Source organism: Vigna unguiculata, chromosome 4, assembly GCF_037176805.1.
Source record: "Vigna unguiculata cultivar grain cowpea cultivar isolate G323 ecotype 2 chromosome 4, ASM3717680v1, whole genome shotgun sequence".
In the NCBI taxonomy this organism is placed as follows: Eukaryota; Viridiplantae; Streptophyta; class Magnoliopsida; order Fabales; family Fabaceae; genus Vigna; species Vigna unguiculata.
The window spans coordinates 6,811,939-6,833,089 of NC_140795.1; the positions used below are offsets into that span (position 1 = coordinate 6,811,939).

Sequence of the window (21,151 nt, forward strand, 5' to 3'; positions counted from 1 at the left end):
TCATTGGGTACTTTAACATTATCAGGCATGGTAGAGCCAACAGACCTTGAAACATCTAACGTCTCAAACTCTTTCACAACATGATCACAGATGTCCTAGTAGATGATGGAGAAAAATATACAAACATGAGGAAACCATTGATAAAAAATAGTTGGAGATAGATATTTTTATTCAGCAATAACTTCTACACTTGATTCTCAGGTCTTAATCAAGGAAGGAGAAGAACCAAAACAAAATCTGCATATTGTGAAGGAAATTAATCATAGAAAGGAATATAAAGCCCAAAAGGGTCATACATATGTTCATTTAAAATAGGGTCGAATGTATAACCTATCGTCTAATTCAGTTCTCAACAGTAGATGAGAATGCAGGCAGTTTATATCACAACATTTTTTAGGATTCCCATTGATAGCCGTGTATGGAGACCTGAGTAGTAATTTGCTGAACTGTTTATTGATGGCAGTCCTGAACCTCTTGTAAGACAATTTCATAACAAACGTCTATCACCTAAACTTTTGTTCTCATTGCAATAATAAATCTGTTAAACCAATCTTCAAACTGCACACTAGCAGTAGTGCATGTTTGCCTAACTAAATAGACAACGTGGTTTGTAAAATTAAATAATTAAGTTGACTTCTACAAGACTACATGAAATACAAGAACACACCTTTATAAAGTTGCTGCTCAAGACATAAAAGTCCCCAAAAATGTGTGCTTTGTTAGACTGCAAATAAATTAAAGCTTATGAATACATGAATCAACAGCACTGAGCATAAGTCTACAATATAGTTTAGTATCACCTTAAGAACATTTTGCACAGTTTAGTATCACTTTCTTATAAGCAGCATTTAGTTCACCTCCTCTACACAACTTTTGCAACTTCTGATTCTCTAATTTTGTATCCAATTTAACACACAGACCCAACCTACCATGTTCTTTCAAAAGACTCTCCACTAAATTTGAAGTGTCTATATTTGGAAGCAATCCCAAACCCAACATTTCAATCAGCAAATGATAAGCAAGTTTCCAGTTCTTACCTTCACCATGACCATGGATCAGAGCATCTGGTGTTTGATTCCTATATTTTAATTTTGTTACAACATGTGTTGTTTGATTCCTATATTTTAATTTTGTCTCAATTTTTAATTTTTTTACTAACAATTTGTAGGTTGATTGTTCATTGTTCAACCAAGTACTAGTTTTGTGAATAGGTATATTAAATCTGTCACATTTTGTGTGTGATGACCTGTGTGAAACTAAGTGATGACCTATGCAGCATTTCTTGCAACAATGTGGTTTTACTCAATTTTTTGAACTCATACTATAGTAGTCAATTCGTGTTTTTGGGGTGAATGACGTTGGTTAATAAGATGTGATTTGTAATAAGTGGGGTTAAAGATGTCTGATTTGTTGGTGATGACTTTTGTGCACCCAAGTGATGACCTGTGATACATTTTTTGCAATCAGTTTATTAATCAACTTTTTTTATCTATTTTGTTATAACAGTCAATAATTGTTTATGAGGTTATTTACTTTATTGCATGTGATAAATTTTCAGTTATATTTGGTCCTTTGTAGATATATGTTTGATGAATTTCAATGAACTTGGTATGTTACTTAGGAATTTTAAGTAAGATGTCTAGTAAACGTCAACGCAAATGTATTCCGGAAGCAAGCAATAAAGGGAAGAAGAAGAAGGTGGTAAAAAATGTTAATCAGGTATAATTGGAATCTTTAAGTGATTTAACTTTTTATTTATTTATAATTAATATTTTTTTTTCATGGTGCTTTAGGTGCGAATTGTGCATAGGTGCGAAAGCAAGTACATTGTTGAAGTAAACAATGTACGAAAAGACACCCACCGTAAGCCGATTTAGGCAACACCATTTAGATGGTGTTTGGAGGTGGACAATGCATTGGAAATAAATTGTCCTTTGTTGAGGGAAGTGTTGCGTAGATGGGTTCCACAAGGGGGATACACTCGTGTAGGTCAGCATTTGGTGGGGTTATCGGTTTATGATGTTTGTATATGCCTAGGTCTTAGTATGGTTGGTAAATGTGTTGAATTTGATGTTGATGTAAGTGGGGTAGTAGGTTCACTTTTTGATAAGAAACCAATCACCTTGCGAGACATAATTAACAAGATTAAGAACTTAGTGGTTAGTGATGATGATGCAGACAATGCTTGTAGGTTGTATCTGTTACTTTGTTTTACTGTATTTTATTTTCCTAGGACCTCTAGGACAGTGACCAATATGCCTTTCAAAGTCTTAGACAACCTTGACAACTTAAGTGACTATAACTGGGCAGATTCAATGCATAGTTTTTTGATCTCTACACTCAATCGTAGATGTAAGGTTGTACGAGAAAAGATAAATACTCGTAGCCTTAACTTAGCCGGATCTGTTGTAGTTGTTCAGGTAATTATTGTTTTAAGAACCCGTATTTGCGAATGACCAACACTTGGTTCACCAAACTCAGAAAACTTCATTTTGCCCTGCTGATGCTGGCGCTGGTTCTTCCTCTCAATCATCATTGCATTCAAGTCTACAAGTTCTTTTTGCAATTCTCCTAGCACACTTTCTTGATGTTCAACAACTTTAATTAAGTCAACTATTTTAGTACCCTTAGTTTGACGTCCATATACCTCAAAACCTTCTTTAACGAAGGAATTGGTCAGCTCTTCTACAGAGGCAGCAACATCTGCAACAACCTGAAACAATTCACAACAAACTTCAATCAATATAGATAACAGATTTAGGAAAAAAATCAAACAGCAAAATACCCAACTTACAGTGTTATTTGTCAAACTCCTTTTAATTACATTGTCCCCTGCTTTCATTTCCATCCAATGCAAGATTCTGGGAAACTTTGTCGTACGCTGACAATCCTTTAAATTCGAAATCAAGAAATGGTCAAAAGACCATAACTGCCACAATTGTAATCAAAATCAGTCAAAACTCATAACCAAATATTTTAAACTAATCAAACAAGTTTGAAATTAATTTAACATACAGTACCTGTAACAAATAAACACATCCAGCTACATGGAAGTGTTTGGTACTTTGTTTCTCCTTCAAGAACAATTTAGCTTCACATATACTGCCAACCAAAAACTCATACACCACTCGACCCCAATTAAATTTCCCAATACTACCAAGGTCATCAACAATGTTGAACAAAATAGAAAAAACTATTCCACTACGATTGGGCAACAAAAACTCAGAAATTGCTAACAAAAGGTAAAGCTTACCAAAATCCTCTAAACAAAGCACTTTAATATGTTTTAAGATTTAATCATATACCATTTCGATATCAACAACTTTGGAAGCTCCAAATAAATTCCTTGAATCACTATTTAACCCTTCCTGGTTTAAATTAATGTTCTCACCAACCACCCTCAAACCTAGACCAAGACATACATCTAAATAGGTAAATCCAACAACTTCTGTACTCATGTGAAACCCCCCCAACCTTTCCACCCACCTACTAATTAACGGACTCAAAAGATTCCTAGATATTTTAACAGACTCTTTCAACTCAACCATCCATCCAAATGGTGTTCCTCGGATAAATGACTTTTGCTCATCTGTTAACTTCTTATTCAAACTACCAATCAATTTTGTCCGGCATGAATGCCTAAAACAAATATGGAACAATAAAAAAAATTTAGTTATGTCATTTTTATCATAACAAATTTCAAAATAAATTGAATTCCAAAATTTATCATACCTTGTGGTCAACATTGAATTCACTTCCCTCACTAACTGCAGCCATATTTATGACCTGAATACATAACCCCAGGTAATCACCCCATAATCAACTATTGACTAGTATGACATGAAACATGAAAAAATTGATTCATAGCACATGCTTCCAAATAATTCAACACAGGTCATCACTTATGAGCAAACAGGTCATCATCAATAAATCATACAACTTTAATCCACTTGGGTTTGAAACCACATCAAAGAGATAATTTCAAATGAAATCATAGTATCCATACTTAATCACCCCATAATCAACTATTGAGTGCTATCACATGAAAGATAAAAAAAATTCAGTCATACCACACGCTTCCAAAAAATTCAACACAGATCATCACTTGTGACCAAACAGGTCATCACTCATACATCACACAAGTGTAATCAAGTTGGCTATGAAACCACATCAGAGATATAATTACAAATTAACTCACATTATCCAAACAAAATCACCCAATAATCAATTATGGAATAAAATAATATGGAAGTTAAAAAGATTGAGTCAAACCACCTGATTGCAAAAAATGCAGCACAAGTCATCACTTGGATGCACACAAGTCATCATCAATAAATCATACAACTTTAATCCATTTGGGTTTGAAACCACATCAAAGAGATAATTTCAAATGAAATCACAGTATCCATACTTAATCACCCCATAATCAACTATTGAGTGCTATCACATGAAAGATCAAAAAAATTCAGTCATACCACACGCTTCCAAAAAATTCAACACAAATCATCACTTGTGACCAAACAAGTCATCACTCATACATAACACAAGTGTAATCAAGTTGGCTATGAAACCACATCAAAGAGATAATTACAAATTAACTCACATTATCCAAACAGAATCACACAATAATCAATTATGGAATAAAATAATATGGAAGTTAAAAAGATTGAGTCAAACCACCTGATTGCAAAAAATGCAGCACAAGTCATCACTTGGATGCACACAAGTCATCATCAATAAATCATACAACTTTAATGCACTTGGGTTTGAAACCACATCAAAGATATTATTACAAATGAACGCATATTACCCATACTTAATCACCCCATAATCAACTATTGACTGGTATGAGTTCAAAAAATTGAGTCAAACCACATTATTGCACAAAATGCAGCACAGGTCATCACTTGTGAGCAAACAGGTCATCACAGTAAAATAAGACAGATTTCATCAACCTAGTTAGAAAACTAGTATTCATGCACCTATCAAAGCACCAAAATCATAAAAACGGAAAAATAACACAAACTTACCAACCACCGACTGAATCGAACAACTGAAAGCACCAAAAACCCTAACTTCGTAAGCTTTGTGTTCGATTACAGTGTTGTGGTCATTCACTTGTACAAGATAGATGTTAAATTTGCCTTTAAAGAATAACTCACTCGATTATGCAGGTGAAAACCAAAACAAAATCTCAGTTCCTTAACCAAAAAACCCACAACGACAACTTCGAAAAAAAATACCACAAACTTGTTGGCGTAGTGGAGAAACACAAAAAAAAAAAGAAAACATACCTACGAACCACGATGCTGAATCCAACAATGGAGACGAACAAAAATCCTAACCCTGGGAGGATCGTCTTCTCCCTTCGTCTTCTCTCTTCGTCTTCTCCCTTCGTCTTCTCTCTTCGTCTTCTCCCTTAGTCTTCTCCCTTCGTCTTCTTCGAGTCACTACGACACACGTATTCTCCTTTCTTCCTTTCTCCTTTCGAGTGGGTTTTCCCTTTCTTTCTTTCTTTTCCCTTTTTTCGTTTTTGCTTTATCTACGCAACCCACTCTTCAAAGAAAACCTAATTTCCCACCCTTTCAATTTTCACGCCCAAACCCACTCTCCAAAACGTGTTTCTGACCCTCTCAATTTTCACGTCCACACCCACTCTCCAAAATGTGCCACGTCTCAAGTAAGATGCTTTAATAAAATTAATTTTAATTTAAGCATTAAAATCCACATGTGCAGGCCACCTCATGGAGTCAAGTATGGAGTCAAAATATGGAGTCAAAATATGGAGTCACTTTATCATTTTCCAAAACAAAAACGTTCATTTGACAATGTGTCTTGTTTATTATTTAAAAGCAAAGGCGAGTTTGAAATATTTTGTTTAGTAGACTACTTTAAAACTATCTTTTGACAAAGTTATTTTTTAACGAACTTAACGTGGTATACTTTTATATATTTTTTTATCCAAGATATATATTAAAACATAAATTTTGACAAACGTTTGACTGAGTTGGTTCCTATGTTTCATTTTTTACTTTTATTTTTTAATTTTCATAAAATTTTCCATGTTGACTTCAAAGAGAGAGCTATTCCGGTTTTCAATTATTTTTCCTTTCGTGCTTTTTCTCCTTTCTTTGTGTCTCGCGCTCTTCCTTCTTTCTACGTCTATCTCGGTCCTTCTCCATTTTTAGTCTCTCGTGCTTTCCTTCATCTGTTTCATTGCATCGTTGCTTCTTCTCGGGCTTTCTTTCACTATGTCTCAGCCTCTCACGTATTGCTTCTATTTTTAGGGTCTGGTGCATTGTTCTCTATCTCGAGTTTTCGTCCTCACTTTTACATCAAATGGTCAACTTTCGTTTTTCTTGCATTTTTTTTATTTTCAAAGTCGTGTTAAGTGGTTTTTAGATTTGGGTTTTTGTAACCGTTTTTGGCAACCCCTGTTTCCGGTCCCTATTATTTGATGTACACAATTTTATAGTTTTAAGGATTTATTTGTATCTGGGTCTTGGATTGCTATGTTAAGGAAGAAGTGCACTCAGATGATGTGTTGGTTGATGTCTTCAAACTGTAGTTGCTTACATTTTTAAAAGTGTGCTGAGTTGTCTTTGTGGGCATAACCTATGAGAGCATCAAACTCTTTCGTAGACACAGAAGAGTACATAGCTCCGGTTGATTATTTCTGGATATATTTATAAACACTAATTTCTTAGTGAAGCATGCGTGATGTAGTTAACGTGTTTCACCTTATAATATAGATTGTTGCATTCATGTTATTGAAACTTGGTTCAGTTTTTTGTTTCTCACCTAAACTAGGTTAACCATTAAAATTTTTCTTCATTTAAAAAATAAAGTACTGGTTTTTGTTTTAAGTGAAGGGAAAATTAGTTTCAACCTACACAATTGGAACATATTTAACCTTTACCATTCACTTTACGAAATAAGAAAATGAGACAAGGAAATACTATTAATATTATAATAATTAAGTCACTTTTAGCATAACACTAGTTTAACATTCTTATTTTACATGTGGCTTAAAATTTGATCGCACAAATTTTATTGAGAATGATGGTTTGAATAATGAAGATATATAGCTCATAAAAGTCAGGTTCACAAACTAAAATTCACATGAAATTAAAGATATTATGGCAAAATAAATTTAGAGAAAAATGATCTCTAGAATAGAGACAAAATGAAAAATATAAGATTATGTTTCAAGAACAAAAAACATCATCATGTATCCAACATTCACTATTATTTTTGGAGAAAAAGCCAATTCAATTTCACATTGAGAGCCTTATAGAGGTGATCAATCACATACCTCTTCAACTAGGTGTAATTTCATAAGTGGATTGGTGAAAGTATTAGGGATCAAACTAATATAAAAAACCTTTTAAAAGTATCTTAACCATGATCACTTTCGCAACACAATCCTGAACACTTCATACATATTATGAAACTCAAAACTAGGTGTAATTTTGTAAGTGGATTGGTGAAAGTATTAAGGATCAAACTAATATAGAAAACCTTTTTGTCCCAACTGTACCCGAGTACACGGCCCCCAAAAAGCACAATGGCCACATATTGATGTCCCAACCGTACCCGAGTACACGACCCCCAAAGAGCACAACGGTTGCATACCACGCAAAGACCCCTTCGCACAGAACTACACGGCCCCCAAAGAGCACGATGGCCGCCTACCACGCAGGAACACCTCCACATGGAGAACACGGCCCCCACCTAGCCTTACACACCCCTTCACGAAGACGCTCCTTCTAAACAACACGGCCTACAACCAGAACCCCGTGGCCGCCTACCCTGCGAAAGGCACCCTTCCAAAGGAAAAACCACCCTCGACGCATCTCATGGCCGAGTACTGAGTACCGGGTACCGCCAATATTCGAAGGACCCCTTGGTAAATTCCACCCTTAACACTGGATCGTAAAATAAGCTAGAAAAGAGATATTGGGCCCAAAGGCCCATTACAGGTAGGACCCACAGGTACAAAAGTATAAATAGCACACTATTATATGCATTGATTACGCATTAAATTATTCTCTGAAACCCTGACATCACCAGTGCTGACTTAGAATTCAGAGTGTCTTTTGCAGGTCCCATGCACCGCCCTCAGGCCCCCCTTTGAAGTAAAAGAAGACCGACCCGAAGCAAGACGTTCGAGACCCTTGACTGATTTGTGGACTACAGACCTCGGTTCCATAAGAACACTTTTAAAAGTATCTTAATCATGATCACTTTCGCAACACAATCCTGAACACTTCATACACATTATGAAACTCAACTCAGATTTGTGAAATTAATGCGTAAAAAGGAATAAGGACCAAGTTTAGCCATTGCAATTGTCACGAAAATCATTTAATGTTACCCTCACTTCCTAAACTTTGATAATATAGTATACAGTAGAAAATAGCATATTTGATGACCCAAATCACATAGTAGATTGTAAAATTTACAGAGCTCATTGTCCATCACATAAAAATTGTCATAATAAATTATTGTCAATTATATAAGATTACTATATCAAAACTTTTGCAACACTTATAAAATTAATTGACAAATGGACTACATCTATGAAAATAATTGACCATGTGAGTATCTCATATTATCCACATATCACATGTATGGAAAATTTCCAACATTCTCCACATTTATCTAATTATAAATCAATACAACAATACAAGAAACTAAATACAAGGATCATGGTGATTGATCCTTCAAAATGAGTATTATCTCCCATGTAGCACAATATATCAAGTCTCTTATCAAAAGCTCTTAACTAATGAATAAACCATATGTTTATTTTGGGTCAAACGAAATTTCTCAAAATAAACAAATATGTGCAAGCCAAAATGAGAAAAAAATGAATAAGAGTTTTATCAAAGTAAAATTAATGATTGTCACAATGCTGAACCAAGTCCCATTTGCACTAAATGAACCTTAAAATTCTTTAATGGCATGCCTTTAGTCAAAGGATCGACAATCATCAACTCAGTGCTAACATGTTCAATGACCACTTAACACATTCTCTTATAGCTAGATATTTAATGTTAATGACCTAGCCAGTAATTGAATTCATAACTCTAAACCCATATATAAAAACTCTTCAACCATACACCATCTGAGGTAGCTTTAAAATTTGAAACAAACTCAACCTCAATAGTAGAAGTAGTAGTCAAAGTATGCTTTTTGCTGCTCCAAAATATAGCTCCACTAGTTAGAATAAAAATATAACCAAAAGTTGATTTTCTAGTATTAATGCAACCAACAAAATCTAAATAGAAGTAGCCTACCACCTCCAAACTATCAGTTTGTCTGTGTATGAGCATGAAATATTTTTATCCTTGAAGATATTTGTTTACCTTCTTTGCAACTTTCTAGTGGTCAACACCTGGATTACTCTGATATCTCTCAAAACTCTAACTGTGAAATGTTTGGTTTGGTACGAACTTAAGCATACATTAAACTTTCAACAACTGAAGCATATGAAACATTTTTCATATGTTCTCGTTCAAGATCATTTTTGACTTCATTTTTGACTTCAATGTTATAATCTGATTATTGTAAATACACTTTATAATCACTAGAAATTGTTGATTGATCTTTTGATCTTTGTAAATCTTCTTAATGTTGCTTTATTACCTTGATGAGAAACTTATTGTTCAACTGGTTCCTCAGCAACTTGACTCCAACAGTTTGTGGAAATCGAATAACTAGTTGTCTAATACGCTATTGAACCAAAGGAACATGAATGACTACCAGTTTATCATTTGATTTAGAGGGTTGAACTTTATTATGATTATTTTGAATTAAATATCTAATGAAGTCATTTACAGAAAACTTTACATTTCTTGATTCCACGATTGTAGTGTTAGGAGATGGACAATAAAACATTATAACTACCTTTGGACTTTTTCAGCATATCCAATGAAATACTGACTAGTTTCTTCTCTTGTGGGTTCTAAAATGTCAATTCAGATGGACATTCCCAAAGGCGTATATGTTGTAGCTGATTAGTGAGGGACTAGACACAACATAATATGGTAGCTAAGTTGTAGCTAATTAGTTAGGGATTAAACACAACATAAATATGGTAGCTAAGTTGTAGCTAATTAGTTAGGGATTAGACATAACATAGATATGGTAACTAAGTTGTAGCTAATTAGTTAGGGATTAAATACAACATAAATATGGTAACTAAGTTGTAGCTAATTAGTTAAGGTTTAAACACAACATAAATATAGTAGCTAAGTTGTAGCTAATTAGTTAGAAATTATACACGACATAAATATTGTAGCTAAGTTGTAACTAATTAGTTAGGAATTAGATACAACATAATATGGTAGCTAATTTAAAGATAATTAGTTAGGGATTAGACACAACATAATATGGTAGTTAACTTGTAGCTAATTAGTTAGGAATTAGATACAACATAATATGATAGTTAAGTTGAAGCTAATTAATTATGGTTTTAACTATAAAATGATTTTGTTGCTAATCCAAACCTAATAAATAGAATTTCTAATTAAAAAAATAATATACAAATTATTCTATAAAAATGAATTTATTAAAGAAACTTTTAAAAACTATCAATGTATTAACATATTATCAAAAATATATTTTATTATTATATAAATTAATCCCTTATTTGTAAATTATGTTGCAAGAAAAGACTTTTTTCTACCATTTCTTCTAAAAATTTTAATTGGCAAGTAATTCCTTCATAGGTAATTATTTCCTACAAAATTATAAAATTTGCAAGTATTTCCTGCAAAATTTGTTGCGAAAAGTGTTTTATACAAAATATTTTGCAAGAAAATTCGTAGCAATTTCTTGCAAATTTTTTTTCTCAACAAAATTTGTAAGTATTTCTTACGAAAAAAATTTCAAAACAAAATTGGTAGGAAATATGAGTTTATTTAGTAGTGAAATTGACACATTTTTTAAAGTGGGTACCAAATTGACACAAATGAACGAAAGTGGATACCATCCGACTAATTAAATCAAAATGAAATGATTAGTTATTTTGATAATTATTTATTATCTTTTACCCTATTTTTTATATTTTATATTAATTTATTCAAATAAAAGAATTATAAATATTGTTAATTAATTTATATTGTTAGATATTATTATATATTATTATATTTATGGTACAATTTGTTTTATTTTTTAAAATTTTAAATATGAAATAAATTATTTATGATACATTACAAATAAAAATAAATTGTATGTATGTATTTTATTTATAAAATATAAATATTTAACTTAATTTAATTAAACACTTAAAATTCATTTAATATTTAAATATTGATATTAAAAGAATTTTTTTTAAATAATCATTGATATTAGTATATAATTATATATATATATATATATATAAATATATATATATATATATATATATATATATAAATATATATATATATATATATATATATATATATATATATATAAATACTATAAATAAAAGAAAATTATACAAAATATAAAATGAAAGTCAACAAATTAAAAGCATAAAACTTAAAACTTAATCCTAATTCTATGAAACTTTAAACGGTTGTCAGAGGCATTCCTGTTATTGTTCGAACACCTTCTAAGTTTGAATAAAACCCTTTGCCTTCGAATCACTTCGCCTTTTGGTTGAACAGTCATAGACTAGCAAGCACGAGAAGCTCGCACTGAAGGCATCGAAGGCTGTCAAAGTTTGTACAGTGAAGAAGTGCGAACATTAGGGTTTTCATTTCAGCGTGGAGACAGTGTCGAGAAGCTTGGAAGAGAACTTGAAGCGGTTTCAACGACGTCGAGTTCGGATCCTAAATCAGGTTAATTATCTCGGCCTCTATCATTTCTCGTTCACCTTCTTCAAAGTTGGTTTGGAGAATGAAGTTTTCTAATGTATTAACTATTTTGAAAAGAACCAAGTTTAGTTTCATCGATAATTCAGATTGTAACGATAGTAGGTTAGTATAGTTTAGATTTTTACTTAGCCTAGCTGTTTTAGTTATTAGTCTTGGTCTAGGTAGTGAAATTCTGTTTTAAGGTTCAATTTTGAGAAGTAAATAGATTTTTAGAGTCCTTATACCTTTTTACACTTGCTTAGGTAGTTTTAGTTCACTTTTTACTTACTTTTTTTAGATTTTCATGATAATAGTTATGTTGAATCTAATTTTTTATTGCTAGTGTGTCATTAAATTCTAAAATTGTTAGGCTTAGTATCCTTCTCCTAATACCTTCAATTAATGTTGCCCCTCAATAATTGATGCAGTTCAAGAAACTATAAAAGAATAAATTAGAAGTTATACTAGCAACTATGACTACTAAGTAATCTAATCATTTTTTGCTACTCTAAACCTTATAGCATTCTCTATGATACCAAATCATACCAATTCATGATTTATCATACAACACCTGTGATGCACGAATATGATACGTGTATCGAATACGACACGTATCTGACACGTTGATACATTTATTTTGAAAATAATAGGATATGATACGTGATAGATACACGATATATGAATATTGAAAATTGTACATTAATTCTTAAAAACATAATAAAATATATGATTGTTATTGTGTGAATCCAAATTAAAACTATATGTACTAAAGTTGTCAACATAAAAATATATATAAATTGTTGTCATGGTAAAAGTACTACTATAACAAAACTCTCAAATAATGACCAATTTCAGTAACAAAATATATGTTAGAGACCAATTTCCTAATTAGAGACAAATTATTTTGGTAGTCAAAACCTTGGTAGTTAATGTTGGTGACCAATTTAGAAACCAATTCATAATGAAAACAATTTTAATTATCAATTTAGAGACCAATTATAAATTTTTGGAACTATTTTAGTTGCCAATAATTTTTAGTTTTTAAATTGGTCACTATATAATGACTAATTATTTTTTGTCACTAAAATTGATCATTATTCAAAGATTTTCTTGTATTGTACTACGACTTTATAAATTAGATATTTCATTGATAAATATCGATAAAGTATTTTAAAGTATCAGATACAAACACGTGTCAGACACGGATACGTGAACCAAGTTGAAGTATCGGTGCATCATAGGACAAATACAAAGCCATATGTAATTCATCATTTGATATAATTTACTGGCTTACCAAATTGCATCAAAGCAATCACAAAACCTCAGAGAGTCACAAACACACTTGCAGTAAATGCTTGGAGGAAACCTTGTCATTTTTCTGCAGTTTGTAAGCTACTGCCAGGTATAGTTGAGCACAAACTAAGAGATGTGAATTTGGCACACCATAAGTTGAAGCATTTGTGGAATTTTTAGAATTCAAAGTAGCAACTACACTTAAAAGCTCAACGGAACTCCTTAACCCTTTGATTATCTTCACCTGTTCCATTGTTCATTGACTTTCTACTAATCTATCAATTTTCTTCATACCCAATTCCATGTTCATAGAAACCTCATCATCTGCATCCTTTCAAGCCATTAGCGAAAAAAGGCAAGTTCGCTTCTATTCAGCCTTTCAATGGGAAGTCAAGGCTTCAATCATAGAACTCAATATAAACTACGCAATTCTATAGTAGTAATCAAGTAACTATAGAAACAGTGTAAAAAATTTTCCCCCTTTGTTAACTCGTCCTTTCATAGGTCGTTTTTAAGAGTTAAACAAAATCCAAATAATTTCCACTCATAGTGTATCTACCATAGTACTCTCCACCTCTGTTTGATCTCACAATCTTAATTTGTTTTCTGCATTGTAACTCTACTTCAGCCTTAAAAACTTTAAAGGCATCTAAAGTTTCATCCTTAGAACGAAGTAAGTAAAGGTACATGTATCGTGAGTAATCATCTGTAAAGGTGATGAATTATCTCAGATTACTCGCATCCATATCTGAACAAATATCTGTATGAATAATTTCTTGTAAATTTGAACTCCTTTTAGCTTCTATTTTGGACTTGCTATTTTAATTACACTTAATGCAATCTACACAAGTTTCAAAATCAACAAAATCTAAAGTATTAAGTACTCCATCATTTACTAATCACTTGAAATCTAAAAAAGATTGGCATCCTGCACATTAGGTAGGCGAGATTCAATAATAAGAATATTAACATGAGGTACGTCATAGAAACCCACTATATTTGCTTAATAAGTACGGGCTAAAATTGAAATATATAAATGGTATACCATTGTGACTAAACATTAGGCATTTGTATGCAGACAATTAGTAATTCATATCATTTCGGTGTCTATTTCATTCATGAAGATGAAGAAGGTCGAAAAAGAAATGAAGACAGTGAGCAATTGGAGGAAAGCTATATATATATATATATATATATATATATATATATATATATATATATATATATATATATATGCGCGAATGAAGCATCAATCATGCAGACACTACAAAAGTCGTGCTATTCGAACTCCATTTGCGAGTTATGGTAGGAGGAAGTTGCTTAGTTAGTTGGAAACTTTTTTGAAATGTTTAATTGTTAGAACTCTTTATATGTTAGAAGGAAGTTTAAAAGTCGTATTATTTGACTAAGTTATAACCTTTGTAGGTATGAACATGATGTGTTTCTATGTGAGATTCACATGTTCTTAGTAAATAAGTTGTGGTATTTGTCAGGGAGAGAATTTTGTTTCCCCTTACACTTTTGAAAGTTGTAATTGTTGTTATTGGGTTGCAAGATAATTTCCAAATGAATTACCAATTTGACGCACAAGACAAAAGAAATTCCCAGCTTGACTGGGGGGTAGGAACACTCGTTTAAAGCAACTAACTCGACATGACTAGGGGTTGTTATTGGTTAGCTAAGACAAAACCAAAATGTTGTTGTTTTCAGGTAAAGTAAATCAACCATAAATTTTAAATTTAATCAACCATAAAATTATGAGGCAAGTAGAGACGAATGCTAAATTTAACAAAAACGGAGAAACTTACCTAAAGATGGTGTGAGAAAACGTAAAGGCTCAACCCTATACTAGAAGATAGTGGATGGTTTATGACAACCTTGATCATCCCAACAAGATGAGGACTCAAGGTTGGAGGGTTGTGTATTGTCCCAGTCGATTAGGGCCCAACCTGATACTCAAAGATGAATATTAAACGTCCAAAAGCCGGGCCCAGGAATTAAGTCTAAATTCGTCTTATATTTAGTTTAAATTTTATTATCAAAAAATAGATCTTATATGTAGTTATTATCTTTGTAATCTTTTGTGAGATCTCCGATGGGTCGACCTATGAAAGAGTAAAGCGGATGGTTAGATGTGGGTCAGATTGATTGTTTACGATATTCAATTGTTATTGTAACCCAAATTCGGTAATTATTATAAGTCGTTATGAGAGTTATTATTTCTTAGAGTAATTATTATTTCTTGGTGGTTATTATTTTAGAAGGTATTCTGGAAAGATATATTTTAAAAGATATACCGAAAGATGATTAGATTTTTAAATTGTAACTGATTTGACTATAAATAAAACAACAACTCCCACGATCAAGGGGTAAAACTATTTTGACTTAAAGTGTGTTATTTGTTGAGGTTGAAATACTTTTTTTTCTTTTTTGCTTTTGGTCTAGAAATTCTATTCCTTTACTGGAACATTTTCATTTAGGTTAAATAAGCTTTTTTTTTTTTTTTAATCTCAATGTTATGATGAATTTCTCCATTTGGTCATATTAACGATAAGTGGGGTTCAATCAAGTTTTATTGATACTTACGGTGGATGCCAAATTGTTCATATAAAATATTGAATGCCCTAAATCAGAGACAAGTATAGAGATTGAACAATCTAACACAAAATTAATGTTTCATGTCAGAAAATCACAATACATTCGCCTTGTGTGTCTTTCTATTCATAAATAAAATGGTGACAAATCATTTATCTTCCAAACAAGAAATAATATGCCAGTTACAAAATACAAAGAGAATAACAAAATATAAACCCCTTAAGTTCTTCTAAATATCTCCTATACTATAAAATATGTTAATTAAATCAAAACTAGTCAAAAGATTAACTTAGATCCAATTTATGAAACAATAAACTTTAAATTAATTTTTGGGTGTTATACCTTACTTCAAGTTTCACATCAAACCATAGGTGCATTATTCTTTCTTTGAATCCTATTATAAGAATTAGGCAGGACCCCATGACGATACAAAATTCTTGCATAAAAGTTTTTTTCTCACTTTAATTTGATAACTAAATATTCCATTTATTTTCAAATTATTTATACAATTTAGTAGTCTTTTACACTTGAAAGTGAATTAAAAAAAGATACTTTTACTGCTTTAAGCATAAGTAACGTATATCATACTTGAACTTGTTAGGGATGCAAATCCTATTAGAAGGCATTTTAATATATTTGTACACGCCTTTTCCATAGAAAAATAAGATAACCCACAAAACAAGATGATACTCCAGCCCTTCTATTCACATTATGGACCCCATATGCAAGATTTTTATTTGCACCCCAAACGAGTCCTTTGAAACGACCCATGAACAGTTGATCCTAGAAATGAAGTAATTCAATTCAATAAATTCAATAATGCATATTCAACCCTTCAATAATTCAATTTGCCTAACTAGACAATAAATGTTTGCTACTAGAATGCGCCACACTAATTTCTGCCTTTTCTTGTAGTTGCAGGGCGTTCCCTAGCACCCAAACGACGTCGTGCATAGACGGTCTCTGCGTCCCAATTTCTGATAAACAACTCACCCCAATCTCGCAAAACATTCTAAAGCATTTAGGCGCAATCTTCCCATTCAACGTGGGGTCCATTATTTCTGCCATGGTTCCATTTTGGTAACAGTACCTAACCCAATTACCGAGCGACTCTTGTCTCGGATCTGTGGTGTGAATCAGAGGCGGGCGAGCGCACAGTACCTCAAATAAAACAATTCCAAAAGAGTACACGTCAGACTTTTCCGTCAAATGTTGTCGTTTATAATATTCTGGATCTATATACCCGAAGCTACCCTTCATAGCGGTGACGCAGACATGGGCCTTGGATTCCCTGGGCCCAATTCTTGAAAGCCCGAAGTCTGATACCTTGGCCACCCACTCCTCGTCCAACAAGATGTTCGTGGTTTTCACATCACTGTGGATTATCGTGTATTTATTGGCGCAACTGTGAAGATAATGAAGCGCGTGAGCAACGTCTATACAGATTTGCAAGCGTCGCTTCCATGGCATGGAAGGTTTGTTGCTGTTGTAGAGATGGTCACGGAGGTTGCCACGCGCCATGAAATTATAGACCAGGATCATCTCCTTCTTGCTGTTGCAGTAACCAATGAGTAGAACGAGATTGCGATGCCGGAGCTGCGAGAGCATTTCGATCTCGTTCAGAAACTCTTCAGCGCCCTGCTTTGAACCCGGTTTGTGGCGCTTGATAGCCACCTCCATCTTGCCCGGGAACTTTTTAGCGCCATTCGAACCTGGATTGAAGTGTTTCTGAGATCCCGGGATGAAAATTCTGCGGATTAAGCCCCTGTAAACATTGCCGAATCCCCCGACGCCGACGACGGAAGCGTCGTCGAAGTTGTTTGTGGCGGATTTGATCTCGGCGATGGAAAATCGCTGACAGATAAGCGTGTTGATTGACAGGTTTTGTGAGCGTGGATTGAACTTGGATCTTGCCCACTGAGGAAGGACGAAACCAGCACACGAGACCGAGACGAGTACCCTGTCCATGTTCTTTCACTGTTGTAGGATGCTCCAGCGGTGCAGCAAGTGTTTGTGAAATTGTTCACAGGGGTGCACGCTTGGAGGTAGAGGAAGAAGAATTTTATGGGAGTGATACTGCTGAACCTCATTGTTAACTACCGTGAACCTGAGAGATTACGCGTGGGTGAAGTCGTAGTGTGAATGTTCTCGTTGACTACAATACAAGCTTTGTAGTAGTCAATACGAAGCAGCGAAGAAGACATGAATGTTCGTTGTATTTGAGAGCGAAACTTGAAAGAAAGTTGCGATGAGTAAAGTAACAACTCTCAATCTTCATATATGAACACCTTGTCTAATGTGCTTATACATTCAATTTGTAGTAAATATCCATTTAACACTAGTAGCTTAATATTTTTTGTTTAAAATATAAAATGATTTAACCTTATTGTATTTGATAAAGAAAAATGTAAGAGTTAATTAATAGAAATACTGAGATTTTCACATCCCAATGAGTGAGACTCCTCAACTTTGTATCATATTATGCGAATGGTGGATGAGTTGAAAACAGTAGTGGTCAAAATCTTTGAAAGATTACCTTAAATGATTATATGATGTAACTGTTCAAGTGACATATTCAAACGAGATAATTTTGTGTACGCCTTTGTCAAAGGCTTGCGAGTAAGACCTATCAGAGAGTTTATATTCAACGCCCACATTACAACATGGGTGATATTTTTATATATATTTGGATTTTTTTTTAATAAAGATGCATATAAATGCAAAATAATTATGCATAAACTCTTCTGCATATTTTGTTAGGTTAGTTATATTTAAAGGAGTGGTTGAGAGGTGAAAGTATATTTAAGTTAATCTAAGACCGGTTTGTTAAAGAATATTTGGTTGAACATGAGTAACTTGTTAAAAGGGGAAGAGTGATTAGGAGCTCAAATCACACTAGAGGAGTTAGCTTTTAGCACAATTCTTTTAATCACACAATTGAATAAAATTAACAAAAATTAATATATAATTGAATAAAAAAAATATTATAACTAAATTGATATAAATAAATAAAAATAGAGATCAAATATATTTTTTTTAAAAAAAAGTTTTAGAAAATAAAATAATATAAGTATTATATTAGATTGATCCACTAAAAACATATCAGACAAAAAATTATTAACATGATATACCTGAAAACAAGCAATAATTATATGTTTTTTTTTAATTCTGGGTCATTTTGACCAAGAATTTGTAAATATGGGTCGGTTGAAAATTTATTTGTAAAACTAGGTCATATCGTCAGAGGAGGACGATATTAAAGGTGAAGTCGTCATCTCCAAAGCCAGTTTCCTTTTTCTTTTACTTTAAAAAAAAAAAATAGAAGTCGCTAGGCAGGAGGCCGATTTCTGAAGTCGTTAGACAAAAGGCCGATTTCAGTTTTTTTTTATCTTTTAAAAATTTTCAGTTTTCATTTTTTTTAACCTTTGATAAATTTATTTTACACAAATTTTTCTTAAGAGTCGTTATTATATTTAATTTGTTGGGAATTAATTTTTTTATTGGTACAATAAATTAGTTTTAAAAAATACATTACTTAATAGAAATAACATAATTAAAATTCACATACTAAAAATACATAATAAAAATAACACAATAAAAATTACATAATAAAAATGAACTACAAAATTGGATAAAGCAATAAATTACTAACGATAGGGACAGTTGTCCCTATGATGTCCTTCATTTCTACAATATGAACATTTGCTTCGTCTGTTTGGATTTGGTTCATCCATCTCATTATGGATTCTATTAGTTGGTGGTCTTCCCCTTATCCTACGGCGCATGTTTGGGTGTGGAATGAAATTTGGTCCGGTGTATATTGACCAATATTCTTTATTCCTAACCGGATGATATTGTATTTCATATGTTTTGTTGATGTTGTAGAGGCTATAAACTGGATGGATGTATGAGGTTAGGTCTATATGCAAGAAAGAGCAAACATCTATTATGTGATGACAAGGCAGTCGAAGAACTTGAAAATGACCACAATCACACCACCAATCATTTAATTTAACTGTAAAAGACATTGGTAGGCGGTAATCATGGGGAGAAAACATCTCTTGAACTTGAAATTCATTATTTTCTCTTGAATATCGACGAACTTGACACATTCCCGCTTGTTGTTGATTTTTTCTAATAATATAATTAATTTCCTCGGGATATTGGTGGCCTGCTCATAACATGGAGTCTGCCTTAACCCCTCTCTCAACAAACCATGTTGCGATCCTTTCAAATGTTGCCTTAATTAGAGCACAAATTGGTAATGAACGAGCTCTTTTTAAAACAGAATTCATACATTCTACCAGGTTTGTTGTCATGTGCCCAAATCTACTACCCCCATCGTAGGCCTGAGTCCATTTTTGTAGTGGTATCCTGTCAATCCAAGATGCCACTTCTGGTGAATGGGATCTCAAAGCCGCTAATTTAGCATCCAATATGGGTTGTTTCACCTCGTAAGCTGTAAAAATGCAATTATATTAGTTAGTTTAATTATTGAATATGGTGAATGAAAGAAAAATTTTATTACCCATATTATTTAACCGGTTTTTCAATTCGTGATTCTTGAATTTTTTGTTGAAATTTGAAACCATATGACGTATGCAGTATACTGATTGCAATCCATCTGCTTCCCATTGTACTTCTTCAGATTGTAGGGCTGCCAATATGCCTTTCCCCCTGTCTGTTATCAAGTAGAGGTTTGATTGTGGTGTAACGTGCTCCCTTAAGAGTTGAAAAAACCATATTAAGGCCTCATTTGTTTCTCCTTCCATTATCGTGAAGGCCAAAGGGAATATATTACGTGACCCATCTTGAGCTAGTGCTATTAGCAATGTCCCTTGATATCTTCCTGTTAGAAATGTGTCATCTACTTGGACAACTGGCTTGCAATAGTTAAACCCTTGGATGCATGGTCCAAAAGACCAAAATACACGTTCCATAATATAGCAAGAAGAGTCAGGTTGGGCACTTACTTGTACAGAAGGTCCAGTGCATTGAATTATTATGCCGGGATTGCTTTCTTGTACAGCTTGATACCACCTAGGAAGTTCATTGTAAGACTCTTCCCAATCTCCAAACTCCTTAGCAAGCGCGTTTTGCTTACCATTCCAAGCTTTGTCATATGAAACTGAATATCCAAAACGATTTTTAACCTTTAGCTACCAAACTTTTGATAGGTATGCAAGGATTTTCCTTTACAGAGTTCATTTACCATTTCTAAACATGTTTAGCATTACAAAATGGACGCCTACCTCGAGATATGTCACTACTCCGACTTCAACACGAGCATATCACTCACGACTTATGGGAAAAACGAGAAAGAGTTCTTAGACCGAGAAGAGCTGGAGTTTGGATACTAAAAAACCAAGACATACTTGATCCCCATGTCATAAATTTAATGCAACGGGCTGGAT

The 21,151-nt window shown here is 33.0% G+C and overlaps 3 pseudogenes; all 3 read right to left on the reverse strand.

Moving 5' to 3' along the window:
• Nucleotides 1–2,151: 2,151 nt before the first annotated feature.
• LOC146886700 (protein MAINTENANCE OF MERISTEMS-like) lies at nt 2,152–6,754 on the reverse strand (annotated as a pseudogene).
• A 9,760-nt stretch (nt 6,755–16,514) lies between these two features.
• Nucleotides 16,515–17,995, reverse strand: LOC114181146 (receptor-like protein kinase FERONIA pseudogene; annotated as a pseudogene).
• Nucleotides 17,996–19,912: 1,917 nt separating this feature from the next.
• Nucleotides 19,913–20,945, reverse strand: LOC114180427 (uncharacterized; annotated as a pseudogene).
• Between the last annotated feature and the right edge of the window lie 206 nt (nt 20,946–21,151).